Source organism: Oryctolagus cuniculus, chromosome 17 (assembly GCF_964237555.1).
Source record: "Oryctolagus cuniculus chromosome 17, mOryCun1.1, whole genome shotgun sequence".
NCBI lineage: Eukaryota > Metazoa > Chordata > Mammalia > Lagomorpha > Leporidae > Oryctolagus > Oryctolagus cuniculus.
Window position 1 is genome coordinate 39,787,271 of NC_091448.1, and position 13,494 is coordinate 39,800,764.

Genomic DNA, 13,494 nt, shown 5'->3' on the forward strand with positions numbered 1-13,494 from the left:
CTGAAGCCTTCCCTGATGACCACACACATAGACCTGCTGACGCCACAGCCTCCCACTGCTGCAGCCTCATCCAGGGCCCAAGTCACTGTCTGGGATCTTGGCTGGAGGGCTTCTCGTGTCTTCTGGGTTGTGTGCTCCTAAAAGGAAGAGGGGTTTGCCATTCTGTGGAGGGGCCAGGGCTACACTGCAGAGTCTCAGGGGTAGGGGCAGGGTGGGGTCTGTGCCAGGCTGGACTCTCCGGTCTTTTTTTTTTTTTAATTAATTAATTTATTTGAAAGGCAGAGTCAGAGTGAGAGAGAGAGAGATCTTCCATTTGCTGATTCCCTCCCCAGTTGGCTGCAATGGCCAGAGCTGGGCCTATCAGGAGCCAGGAGCTGCTTCTGGATCTCCCATGTGGGTTCGGAGGCCCAGGCACTTGGGCCATCTTCCACTGCTTTCTCAGGCACATTAATGGGATCTGGATGAGAAGTGGAGCAACTGGGACTTGAACAGGCCCAAATGAGACGCCAGTGCGACAGGCGGCAGCTTTGCCCACCACTCCATAGCGCCGGCCCCTCTCCTGTCCTTTAAGTCCCATCATGAGTCCACCTTGAGGGACGGTGTCTGAATTTCATGGCCTTCACTGCCCTTCCTGACTGCAGAGGGCAGGGACGTTGGCACACGTTCTTCTGCGTCGTGGGCTTCAAGTTCTCTGAGCCCACAGGGGTAGCCAGTGCAAGACTACGTGCCAGGGGCCGGGGCTTCTAGAAGGGCTTGTCCTCGTCCTAGGGGAATCCAAGCCTGCACAGTGCTCAGGGAACCAACCGCACAGCCGGAGCTGGCCCGGCTCGTGCTGGAGCCCACCCCCGGTGCGGGAGCCTCTGGAAGTCCCCTGGGCCCCTGCATCTCACACGGGTCTGGGGCTCGCTCATTGCCCGAGGCACTCTCCTGCCTTCCTTGGGGAGAGCAACAGATTGAAGGCGATGGCTGCAGCAGAGACAGTCCTATAATTATCAACAGTGGATTATTTTAATTAAAATGCTTTGCATCCTCAGCTCTTAATTTCTAAAATGATTATAAATGTTATTATTAAAGAAAAATCCTTGAAGTGAGATCCATAAATCTCTGCCCGAGCGGAGAAGACAGGGCGAGCTGCTGCAGCAGAGACCTAGCAGGGGCTGAGACTCTGAGGGAGGGGCGGAAGGGGTGGGGGCATAGAAGAAGGATGGGTTCAGGGCCCCACCTGCACCCCGCCCCCTCCACTTCCTAGCTCACTGGGCTGAGAAATCAGACAAGATCTGGCTCTGGAGCTTGCCTCTGTGGCTTGCTGTGTGACCTAGGGCAAGTCAGCTAACCTCTCTGAGCTTCGGGTATCGTCTTTAGAGTGAAAGTCATTGCCATCTGGCAGGACTCATTTGGGAGAAGCAGACAACGTGTGTAACGCGCTTGTCACAGAGTGGCTGTCTCAGCGGTTCTGATGAGCTCCGTCCTGTCCTAGGGAGGGTTTCCGGTAGCCCTCTACTCCTGCACCCTTGGGCCACCATAAGCTCAAAGGTGGTGTCCCTTCCACTGCAGAGCTCCTAAGAGGGGGCCTTGCGGAGTGATTGCTGCTGGCCCCCTGTCCCGGGGCCCAGGGGTGCAGCATGGGTTTCTGCAGCATCGTGGCAAGGGGGCAGGGTAGGAAGAGGTAGGGAGGCCCGCCCTCCCCAGTGACATACTCGGCCCTGGAGGCCCAGAGAGGGACTTGTCTGGGGGCAGGACGCCTGGCCCCTGCTCTGAGCTCGCTCCCTTGACCCCCACCCCGTCCGCTGCCCACCCAAGCTGTGCCATCCTGAGCGGATCCCGTCTCTCTGTGGACCTTAGCTCCCTCCTGGGTGAGATGGGCAGGGTAATCGCTGGCCTGCTGACCTCCCAGGCTGGTGCTGGGCCCAGCTGAGATGATGGGTCTGAAAGTGCTTTGTAAGCGGGAGCGCAGGAAGCTGATGTGGGAGATTATTAACATGAATATTAATGAGCTCGCTCGCACTGGCCCCTGGCCTCAGAGCAGACAGGCGTCGGGAGCCTGGCTATGGCTTGCACGGAGGTTGGGCTCGGCCTTTCTCTGCGTGGTCCTCTCCGGATTCCTGCGGAGGTGCAGCATTGAGGGGAGACCCGGGGGCACTTCCCCCAAAGCACCCAGCTGTGGGTGTGGGGGTGCTGGGGACCTGTGGGGCAGCCACAGAGGACGCTGGCTTTCTCGTCTGGGGCTAGGCTGCCTCCTGTGGGCCCCACTGAAGGCAGAGGGGCTTCCTGCCTGTTCCAATGCCCGCCGTCCCTAGAAGTCTGGCCAGGCCTCCTGGGGAAAACGGCCAGCTGGGAGAGGTGCGGGCTGAGCGGCACCCAGATGCTTCTCAGTGTCTCCCTCCTGTCCCTCTCCTCCCACACTCACGTGCTGGGCCCCACGTGTGCAAACATGGCTGATCTGTGTCCCGGGCCAGTCAATATCTGGTTGTTCACTCCAGGGGTCACTAAAGGCTTGTTAAATACCTCGGGTGTGCCAACACAGTGCCAGGCATCGGACAGCGAGGTGGACGAGACCCTGCCCTGTTGTGAAGGCCCCGACAGCAGAGGGCCTGCAGACAGGTCCCTACGCTACCTGCCAAGCCTGGGAGCCACGGGAGCCTACTGGAGCCTGCGCGTAAGGGGAGGTTTTCAGGAAAGACTTCCCGGAGGAAGTTGTGTCTGCGCTGAGCCTGGAGGGGGGACGTGTGTACTCAACCCCCATTGTCTAACCCAAATGGAACATTCCGGTTTCCTGTCTCAGAGAAGGAGGCACAGATCCATGAGGCTAAATCCCTGGTGAGCCTTCCCCAGCATCTGCCTTCAGGGCTGGGGAGGCAGAAGCCCAAGCCAGGGTTTGCACCCCAGCTCCAGCGGGCTGTCCCCCTGGCCTCCTCCCTGGGGAGACAGGAGGGGGTCCTGAGGATGCTGGAGGATGGCTTTTATGCACAGAACTCAGAAAGGGGCGAGCGCCTGGCCTTCCTTGCCGGGTCAGCGTGCGGCTGCTGGAGGCATTTCTGTGGAGCCAGCAGGTCTGAGGCTGCCGAGCTCAGCGGCAGCTTCCTCTCGGTATGATTCACTTGTGCCAATCACTCGGTTTAAGACTGTGAAGGTATACAAGATGTCTGTGTGCTAAAGGTGGTGGTGGGGAGAGCGAGACCTGTGAGTACTCCCAAGCACAGGGAGGCCTGCGTGCAGAGGGGTCTCACACACGCAGGCTGGGGTGCACGTGCCCACACCCCCGCTTCTGCCCAGCGACATCACCACATGCCTAGAGTTCGCGCCGGCCCATCCTGCACCGCCCGAGTGTCCCAGGCTCGTGCACCCTTGTTCAGGAGCGTCTGTCTTAACGGCAGAGCCAACATCCTGTTGCATGTTAATATGAGACTGTACAAACTAAAATGCAGATTTAGGAAATTCACCATCTATGCAAATAACCCAATTCTAAGGAGACTTTGATGAGCGCTGTGATAAAGAATCCAAATTCTGTGCCTTGTGAGGGAGAGAACATTCCAGGGCATTCTGGAAGGAGAGAGCTCTTGAGCGTAGACAGCAAGGCTGATAGGGTTTTACCAGAGCAGGATAGGATTGCTTGATGGCTGTTTCTTCTTGCCTGCTGTTGCAGGATAATGGGCACAGAGACATTGGCGACTTGCTCCGGGGCATGCAGTTAGCGAGGGGAGAATGTATGAGGCTGCAGAGCCTGGAGCTGCTGGGGCCCGGCCCCACTGTGAGATCCCAGGCCTCAAGCTCTGCCTTCCCCGTGATCCCCTGGGAGTGAGGGCTGTGCCGCCCGGGCCATGTGGGGCCTCCTGGGACCCACCCGGGGTTACTGAGGGGCTCCTTTCCCTTGTGCTATCTCCATCCTGGGAACTGAGGGCTTGAAACAGAGAAGGACCTTGGCCCAGCTCTGTGCAGCCCCCATGTGAGACAAGAAGAAGGTTCCAGAGGGGAGCCCCTGGGGCCCTCACATGGGCCCACGCTGCGGCCATGAGAAGTCTTTCCAAAGGGATGACCCCCAGTTTCTGGTCACGCCTGCAAGGGTAGCACAGGGTCTCACCATCTCAGCAAGGATGGTGGGAGGAGCCTGTTTTTGGGTGACCGTGGGCAGTAACCACCAGTTGTACTTGGGAGGATGCCCAGAGCTTCCTACAGAGCCGCCAGGCCTTGCTGGTGCAGCCTCACCTCCAGACCAGCGTCTCCTAGGACAGCCCCAGACACCAAGCCCTACAGAGGGAAGGGAGAGCACCCCCTCTCCTGGGATGTGGGACGGTTCCTCATCACCTGCCAATCCATCACCCTCCCATTGTTCACTCGGCAGCACTGCGGCTGCCTGTGCCTGCAGGAGGACGCGGACCAGCTCTGAACTGTTCCTCTGTGCATCCCAAGTGCTCCCTGGAGCCTGGGTCCAGTCTAGACCACACTGAGTGCCTATTGACAGATAACTGAATTTGACCTTGATGGAACCCCAGTTTGTTGCTTTGTAAAGTGGGCGCAGTTAAGATCTACTTCATGTAATCACTGGGTAGGTGACATGAAGCAAAAGACTGGGTGTGCACCGAGCCCTTGGCAGATACCGGCCACTGCTAACAGGAAACTCGCTCACACCCCACTGGGCGTTGCTGCCACTCCCACACCTGGGAGACTTAGAATGAGGAAACACAAACTCCGAAAGGAGCTTCAGGCTGGCTCCCAGGCAGGCTGGCCCCCTGGGTGTCCTAGGACTCTGCTGTCCCCACGCATGCCTACTGCAGGCCCTGGAGAGGTCGAGTGGCCTCTCCTTGCCTCTTGCTACCATGGCTGACGGCGTGGGAGCAGATGCACAGGCGTGGTGGAGACGCCGGCTGTGTAGAACTGAGCGCCCTCCCCACAGGCGCCACCCTCGTTGGCCATTCAGGACCCATCTTCCCCGTCCCATTTGCCCTTCAGCAGCCTTCCCTCCCTAACTCAGAACATTTGTATGAGCGAGGCATCTCTAGCCACTGCCTTCTCGCCACCTGCTCAGGGGGCTCCCTCCCCACCTGAAGCCACCGATACATATGCAAAGGCCGGTGTATTAATTTGTGTTTGCGTGCGGAGCCTGGGACACTGCTGAGAAAGGGGATTAGGCGGTGGCAGTGGGTGGGAGGCAACAGATGGCTTGATTGCTTTTACCTGTTGCTAATTTGTTTGCCAACAGTTCCTCGTTTGTGTTTAATAGCGCCCAGACCCCGAGGCGGCAGGGTGCCCGGCACCTGATGGCAGGCTACAGCCCTTCATCCTTGTGCAGGGCGGGGGTTCAGGTGGTCTGCACTGGAATTAAATACCAGAGTCTGGAAGTCGGTGGCTCTCCCTTGCTCTGACTCTGAATTTCCCTGGGACTGGCACTCAGAACCTTGTCGAGTGGATGAGTGGCAGGAAGGATGCTGAGCCTGGAGGTGCCTGGGCAGAGGCTCCTGGTAATCAGCTGTGCGACCTTGGCTGGGTCACTTAGCACCCCTGGACCCCATTTGCTTGGTCAAGAAATGGGCATCATCGCACCTGTCCACTCTACTTTGCAGATTGCTTGGAGGGTGACCCAAGATGACAGATCCGAGAGCACTCTGACATGTGCAATGGGCTATAATAGTGCAACATTATCTGCTGGCAGAGCAGGTAACAGTCTGGATGCTGGTGTCAGCCAGCCCTGGACTGAGCTTTGACTAGGCTACTTGCACAGATAGGGTTGGGGGTGAGATGGCTGAGCTCTCAGAGCCTGAGCCTCCTCTCCTCTCCAGCAGGGGACAAGCAGTCCCTGCCTTGCAGAGTGCCAGCAGGTTAGCTCAGGCTTCCCAGATGTGTGCACACACCCAGCGTCTTCCAGCCTGCCTGCACCTTAGTCCTGGGATGCCCACTGTGCCCCTGACTCCAGCCGATGACTCTCTCCCCTGGGACATGCGCCCGGTGGAAGTCTGCAGGGGGTCAATTCTTCCCCAGTGGGATGGTAACCAAGGGCCTCCTACCACGCGTAGGGAACCCCGAGCAAGCTCCCTCCTGGAGTTAGGGAGGAGGCAGCTCCTGTTCCCATGGGCAGGGCCTAGGACACAGCAGGCTCCTGTCCCTGTTTTCACACCTGGCCTCCAGGTGCTCCCAGTTCCTGCTCGGGGCTCAGCCTGACTCTTGGCTTTCCTGTTGAGTCTCTAAGATCTGTCACCAAGAAAGGTCCTCCTGCTTAGGTGAGCTGGCACGCTGCTTTGGCTTATAGTCAGGAATCTTGCGGCTACCTCGCCGTGCCTTGCAGACAGCCCAGTGAGAGCATAGGGGGGCCTTCCTTTGAAAGAATCTTTTCTCTGTCTCCATTACTCACTTGTTCTGTGGCCATGGGCAAGCAGTTGCCATATCCCCCCTGGGAGGGGATTGCCTTCATCCCGGGGTAAGGTCCCCCTGGTCAGTGTCAGGCAGCTCCCTGGCACTTGGGGATGAGTGATGGGCGAGTGCTAGGTCCGTGGCGGCCGAGAGGCATGGCTTTTGTCAGAAATCACAGAGAAAACAAGGCCTGGGACTTTGTCAAGAAAGCATCCTTTTGAGAAACTTGCTTCGGGGGGTTATCGACTGAGAAGTCACTTTATCTCAGCGCCTGTGACTGTGTCTCAGGGAAATGTGCAATTATTAGAAGAGATAAGGTGCCAGAGGAATGGAAGGCGGCAGACTGTTTTAGAGGAGGGAGGGGGAAAGCGAAGGGGAAGCTGGGGGCGGGGTGTGGGCTCTGCTGCCGGGTGCTTCCCCGGGGCAGAGAGAAGAGGCAAGGGGTGGGGGGTGGAAGTGGGAGGAGAGGGAGAGTGAGGGGTGGTGACAGGAGTCTTGCTTGTCCCTGACAGCTCCCCTTGTGTTCTTACATGGGATCCTAGCAGCCTGCTAGGTAGTGCCCCCTGCCATCTCCACATTGCCTTTGGAGAACTCATCCAGTGGCCCGGGAGGGCCCCCTTGACCTTGGCCTTGGGTAGAGGGCTTTCTCTCACGGTTAGGTTAGGTCTTTTCTCTCGAGCAATTTCTCCTTTTCTGGGTGCACGGCATGGGGACAAGGCTGGGTTTGAATGGGGAGCCCTCCAGGTGCTGGCTGCAGACTCTGGGCAAGTTGCAGACGTCTCACAAAGCGTTTGATGACGACTTTTGCGTCCCCAGGCCTCCAGTATGGTGCCCAGCATGAGGGCACAGGGACCGTGAGCCCACTTTCCCAGTCCCACGGGGAGGACCCCTGTACCAGGCAAGTGCACGCAGCCAACTCGGAGCTGCAGAGCAGGGTGCCGTGAGCCAGGCAGCTCCAGCGCTGAGCCGTGTGGGATATCATGGAAATGTTCCTGTGTTCACCTCCACTCTGCCCTTGAACCTGGGGGAAGCCTCTCTTCCACATTGCTCTGCCTGGACCCCCTCTCTCTCCCTGGCCATCAGGGGAAGAAGGAGGGCCTGGCTCAGGCCAGATCGGGTGTCTGTGGCCCTGAGTGTGTTTTGTGCTCAAAGCTCATGCCGCCCCAGAGGCTGCTTGGCACTGTTCTTGGTCACAGGTGACAGCACTGAGGCTGCTGAAGTCAGCGACTCGCCCCCCATCCTTGTGGCCCGCGGAACACACAGACACCTGGCCTCTTCTGCTCCTCTTCCCGGCTAGTGCACTTCTCACACACAGCCGAGCGGTAAGGCTCTGTATCCCTTATCACTCAGAAATCCTACTACCCTGAGACACCGGGACTTGCACAGACTCTAAGACAACTTGCCCCCTGGTCTGCTCGGCTGCTGCCTGACTCTCTTCTCCAGGGAGGTGCAGGTACCGTGCTTGTGGTTAGCCACCGAGATCATGGTGAAAGAGAGAGTAGACCATGGAGAGCCGTGGTTGTAACGAAGGACCAAGGGTTTGTCTCTGCGTGTGTGTGACCAGGAGGCAGCTGCGGAACTCCATGGAAGCAGCTCTAGCCTTGATGGTGCCCTTGAGTAACGGTGTACAAGAAGTCTGCTCTTGGGAACCTAGCGACCGGTGACTTAGAACGCGATGCTGGATCTGCTCCGAAAGCCGGGCAGCAAGACCCTGCTGGGGACGTAGAGTGGAAGCTTGCCGGCAGCAGGGGGAGGCCGGGATGGCGGCGAGCCACTGGGAAGGACAGAGCGGGGCAGCTGCCCAGGCAAGCGGCCCCAGGACGAGACGCGGCTGCTGCCCGTCAGCCTCTCCTCACGGGACCTCCCCGTCTTGCATGCACGCAGCTTCTCCAAGGCAGCGCAGCCCTGGGTGAGGGTGGAATACTTACGGGACCGTGCATATTTTGAGGAAATTAATCTGTGTTTAACTCAGGCATTCCAGAGCTCCATGCCAAAGTTTTCATCAGCTTGTGGGGAAATGAGTAAAACATGAGAGTTTCTCATAAAGCCGAATGCATTCATTTTCAATAGGACTGTCCTTTTTTCTGGGGTTGTATCTTCCCAGCTATGGAAAAATCCTGTTTCCTCTGAAAAGATGGTGATTGGAGACCCGAGTTAATTTCTTGAGTATCTGCACTTGGCAGTGCTTAAAGCTGGCAACTGTATATGAATCCTCCCATTTGCTCCTTCAAATTTTTGCTGAACTACCGAATCCTCAGGCCTGAGGACCAGGGGGCTGCACTTTGTCAGCCGTTGTTTGGATCAACTCCTGTCTCCATGTGGGACAATCTGGCTTCTGCTTAGCACAGTCTTTGGAATCCAGACATCTACACCCTGCGCTTCAATTTCATAACTTTTTTTCCCCATATATAGGGAAGTAAATATGGGGGCCCACAAACCCCGTAGCCTCGGGGACGGGGACAATTCCTTCACAAGATCGAATCTCTTTGCTTTTCTGCACAGGACGCTGTGTATGGCTCTGAGGCCTGTGCAGTCCTAGGGTGACTCCACGGGCTGGACGGAGGTGGTGGATATGAACGGAAGGGCTGTGTCTCAGTCGTGCAGCCTGTTTGAAGCCTGGGCTTAAATGCCGTGCACTTACTTCTCAAGTTTCAAGGCTGGCAATCCCAGATCAGGGTGCTGGCGGCATGGGGCTCTGGGGGAGGTCCTCCTTGTCTCTTCTTGCTGTGTCCTCATGGGAGGGAAGGACAGCTGGCCTTGTTTTATCAGGGCACTAATCCCATGGCAGAGGGCTCCAGCCTCATGACCCAGTTGGTTCTCAAGGGCCCCAGCTCCAATGCCATGACACAGGGATCAAGGTCAAGGGTGGGAGGTCTTGCTGGAAAGGTCAATCATGGTGGAGGCCAAGGGAATTTAGATACAAATGTGGTCTGGGGTGAGCAGTGCTGCTGGGAGCGCTACCCATGATGGCCAACAATTAAGGCTGGAGCTCAGGGCACTACCTGGAGCAGGGTACAAGTTCAGAAATGCAGGTGCCAAAATCACACCTGTGACACAACACTACTGAGTCAGGCAGAACAGGGGGCGGGACAACATCAGTCATTCTTGCTTACCATTGGTTACGGGCTTGCTGCCTGTCAAGATTGAACTTCAGCCTCTCTTCTCGGTGCTGGTTCTGAGAAGGTCAGGTCCAGTTGTCAGCTGGTTCAGCTTGATGAGGGCTCGCTTTCTGGCTTGTGGACTGCTGGGCTCACGTGGTGAGGGAGGACAGGGGCAGGTGAGTGGCGGGGGAGAGAGGCATCTCACCGGTATTTCTTCTTATAAAGTTCTGGATTCTGTATCATTAGGGCCTTGTCCTTATGACCTCATTTCCCCTTGGTCTGCTCTAGGCCCTTCTCCAAGGGCAGCCATATTCGGGATCAGGGCTTCCACCTAGGAGTGTGCTGGGGGACACAGTTCAGAGCAGAGCAGCCCTCTGCCACCCAGACCCCTCTCTGGGTTCCAAATGGAATTGGTAAGCAGCCACGCCAGAGCTCAGAGGGAGGCTTGACCTCATCCTCTAGACCCCAAACTGGGTGGTTGAGCTGGGGCTTCTCTCAGGTTCAGGGAAAGGGACTGAGACACCGCGCCAGGCCTCCAGGCCGCAGCCACCTTCCCCGGCCGGGCTCTGCTGCCCTGGGGGCTCTGGAGAACAGCCTCCGATGGTCACACATGGGTCCTGTGACCTCCACTCTGCCTAAAGGCAGCTGACAGTTCTGGCATCTCCTGCTCTGCTCTGAACACCCTCCTGTCTCTCCTGCTCTCCCCAGGCTGTCTACAGGCATCTCCTGTGCCACGTGGCCCCAGCTGAGCTACTGCTCTGTCCCCATCCCAGGGAAAGGCAATCCCATTCTCCTGTGTGCCAGGCAAACCCCGAGGTCCCTCCATCCCCACCTCTCCACCCTGGTCTGAGCCATTATTCCAAATAACGCAGAACAGCAGCTATTTACATACGTTTGCACTGTTGGCACCAAGTAATCCAGGGATTTAAAGTACAGAGGAGGATGTGCAAGGGCTCCAGGCAAATGCTGTGCCCTTGTCTACACCCTGGAGCCCTGCAGGGTTTGGAATGCATGGGTGAGGAACCAAGTCCCTGTGAACACCCAAGGCCAATTGTCCCATGGGAGACCCCCACCCACAGCCCCGATCAAAGCACTCAGACACTGGAAGACCAAAGACTGGGAGACTCCTCTGGGCAAGACGTCCTGAGGGGAGAGATCCGAGAGACCAGAGGCTGATGGCCGTGGCCAGGGATGGCTGGAAAGTGGGATGAACTGCAAATGAGCGTTCCCATCGGTAAGAGATGTTCTGAACCAGATAGTTGGTGATCATTGCACAACTTGATTGGTTGACTAAAAAATCCCTGAACCTCATGACTGACCAGTTAAAATGGTGAACTATATGGTAGGTCCACTGTTTTTTAAATGAATGTCCCTTAGGCAAGACTCCCTTACTTAGGACTCCCCAGGAGGAGGTGACGGGAGGCGGGGAAGTTTGGGGCCCCTTTCCTTCCGGCTGCCACCTGTCTGCTCATGGAGCCGGAGAGGAGTAGGGATGGGGCGGGACCCGGCTGGATCAGTGAGGGGATGGACCGGAAGGCTGGGCCTGGGACTGTGCCTGGGGTTGTGGGGAGACCCGGAGTAAGCCAAGGCTTCAGGGAAGAAATGAAAGCTGTGGAGAGCCTCGGGCCGCCCTGAGGAGTGGGAGGGGCATTCTACGAATACATCATGGGAACAAGAGATACTTGAAAGCTGCCTGGCCCATTAATAAGTGAGAAGGGAAATAAAATTAATGATGATAAAAATGGCTGAGCCGCTGAAGTGCTTTGTAAAATTGGTCTTTTACAAGGAAAAGAAAAAAATCTTGGGGATGGCCAATTAGAAGAGGCAGAAGCCTTGTCAATATAGTTGATGGAAGACGGGAGAGAGAATACTTAAAAAAATTGGGCAATACCTACCCGGTCCAAATGGCCGCGTCCGATGGAAGCCTGGGTGCCTGCAGGGAGTTAGCTGATGAAATGATGAAGCCCTTGGCAGGTCCTGTGACTGAATATACATCTGGGGGGTGAGGGGCAGAATCAGTGAAGATCCAAGAGCTTGGGGCACGCAGGGAAAGGATGTGCTGGATGCTGAGCTCTTCCTGGGCTGCTGCCACGAGAGCTGCACAGCCCGGGTCCTGCTCTTAGTCCCGCCAGCGATGAGCCCATTGCACGGGCAGGCCAGGGGAGGCTCAGAGTGATCACATGACTCTCCAGGACGATGCCACTCACACGTGGTGGTGCCAGAGTTTGAGTCCATGATTTCTGGGTTCCAAAGCAGATTCTTCTCCTTCTACCAGCTGCTCATTCTAACTCTCAATGGGAGTGTTTGATTGCACCTGTCAGAGAGAGCCCCCTGCCCACGTGTTAATGTCCTGTCTCCAGGAGCCTCCTTTAAGCCTGACAACACAGAGGGGCTGTCTCCTTTATCTTTATGTGTCATGCATTGATTGATTTTCCAAAGGCAGAGAGAGAGAAAAAGAGAGGTGGGGGGGGGGGAGGGAGAGAGAGTCTTCCATCCACTGATTCATTCCTCCAGTGCACTCAGTGGCCAGGACTAGACCAGACCAAAACTGGGAGCTGGGAAGTCAGCCCAGGTCTCCCATGTGGGTGGCAGGGACCCAACCACTCCAGCTGTCACTGCTTAAGCATCCCACAGTGTGCACCAGCAGGGAGCTAGAGTCAGGAGCTGGAGGTGGGACTTGAACCAGGCCCTCTGATGTGCAATGTGGGCAGTTCACCTGGCCTGCAGTGCCACTGCTGCTGCTGTCACCCTGAGTCTCTGCCCCTCTAGCCCCAGCCTCTGTCCACACTGCTCCCCTCGGAACAGGCCATCTGCACAAACCTCGCTGGCCTGGCTCACCTCTGCTCCCATGCTCCTCTGGAGCTGCCCCTCCCCCAAGCTGCTTGGGTGGCCTGGGAGCCCCTAAGCAAGCTGTGCTTAGACCCCTGACCCCTTTCCCCAGCCCGAGGTGGGCAAGGTGCTGCTCACGACACCCACATCCCATAGTGGAGTGCCTCCTTGAAGTCCTGGCTCCTCCGGCTCCAGGCCAGCTCCCTGCTAGGCACCCTGGGTGCTTCAAGGAGCTTGAGCCCCTGCCACCACATGGGAGACTCAGTTGGAGCTCCCGGCTCCTGGCTTGGGCTTGACCCAGCCCTGGCTATTGTGGGTATTTAGGGAGTGAACCAGTAGATGCAAGATTCCTCTCTCTCTCTCTCTCTCTCTCTCTCTCTCTCTCTCTCTCTCTGTGTGTGTGTGTGTGTGTGTGTGTATGTCCCAGCCTGCCCAGTTCCTCATGGGCTCCATGATAGGACCCCTAGCCTGGCTTCTCACAGGCCTGCACCTGAGCCTTCCCCACAAGCCCTGTATGGTTGCACATTCACTTGCCCCTGTCAAGCTCCCCAAGCCAAAACTGCAGCCCCCCAGATTCTCCCCCAGTGAGCTCCCTGCAGATCCCAGGGCTGAGATGTCGGCAGAGGGGCCTGGTGGCCAGGGACCAAGATGCCTCTTGGGGGAGGCCCCAGCTGCAGTGGGGAACATCTGGGTGGGAGAGAGGAGGGAGGAAAGGAGGTGGCCAGGAGCACAAAGTGACCAGGGCCAAAACAGCCCGTTGGCAGTGCCGCAGCAGGCAGGGCCGGGAGACGTCAACCTGCCAGCTAAAACGCCCCATGAATATTTAACAGCCGTCAATATTTAATTAGTGCAGACAGATTAACTCTGAAATCACACACTCCGGGGCTGGGCTCCCCCTCTCCTGGAGGAGGAGGGTTGTCAGGAAGAGAGGGGCAGCCCCGAGGGGGGAGACTAAGCTGCCGCTGTGTGGCCCCAAGTCGGCTTACCCGGCCACCTCCCCATGCAGAGAAGCTGGGGACAGTGACACCTGCTGAGAGAGGCCCGAGGAAGGGCTGCATCCCGGGGGGCTGGATGGGGGTGGGGACGGCCGCACCTGCACAGGGGCCGGGGAGGGGGCCCAGGGCCCTTGGCGCCTGCCTCTCCACCCGCGCGGCTCCAGGAGCAGGTGTCACATGTAATTACCTCTGCGCCTTCGGCGTTCCTGGCTTAAGCTGGTGATTGC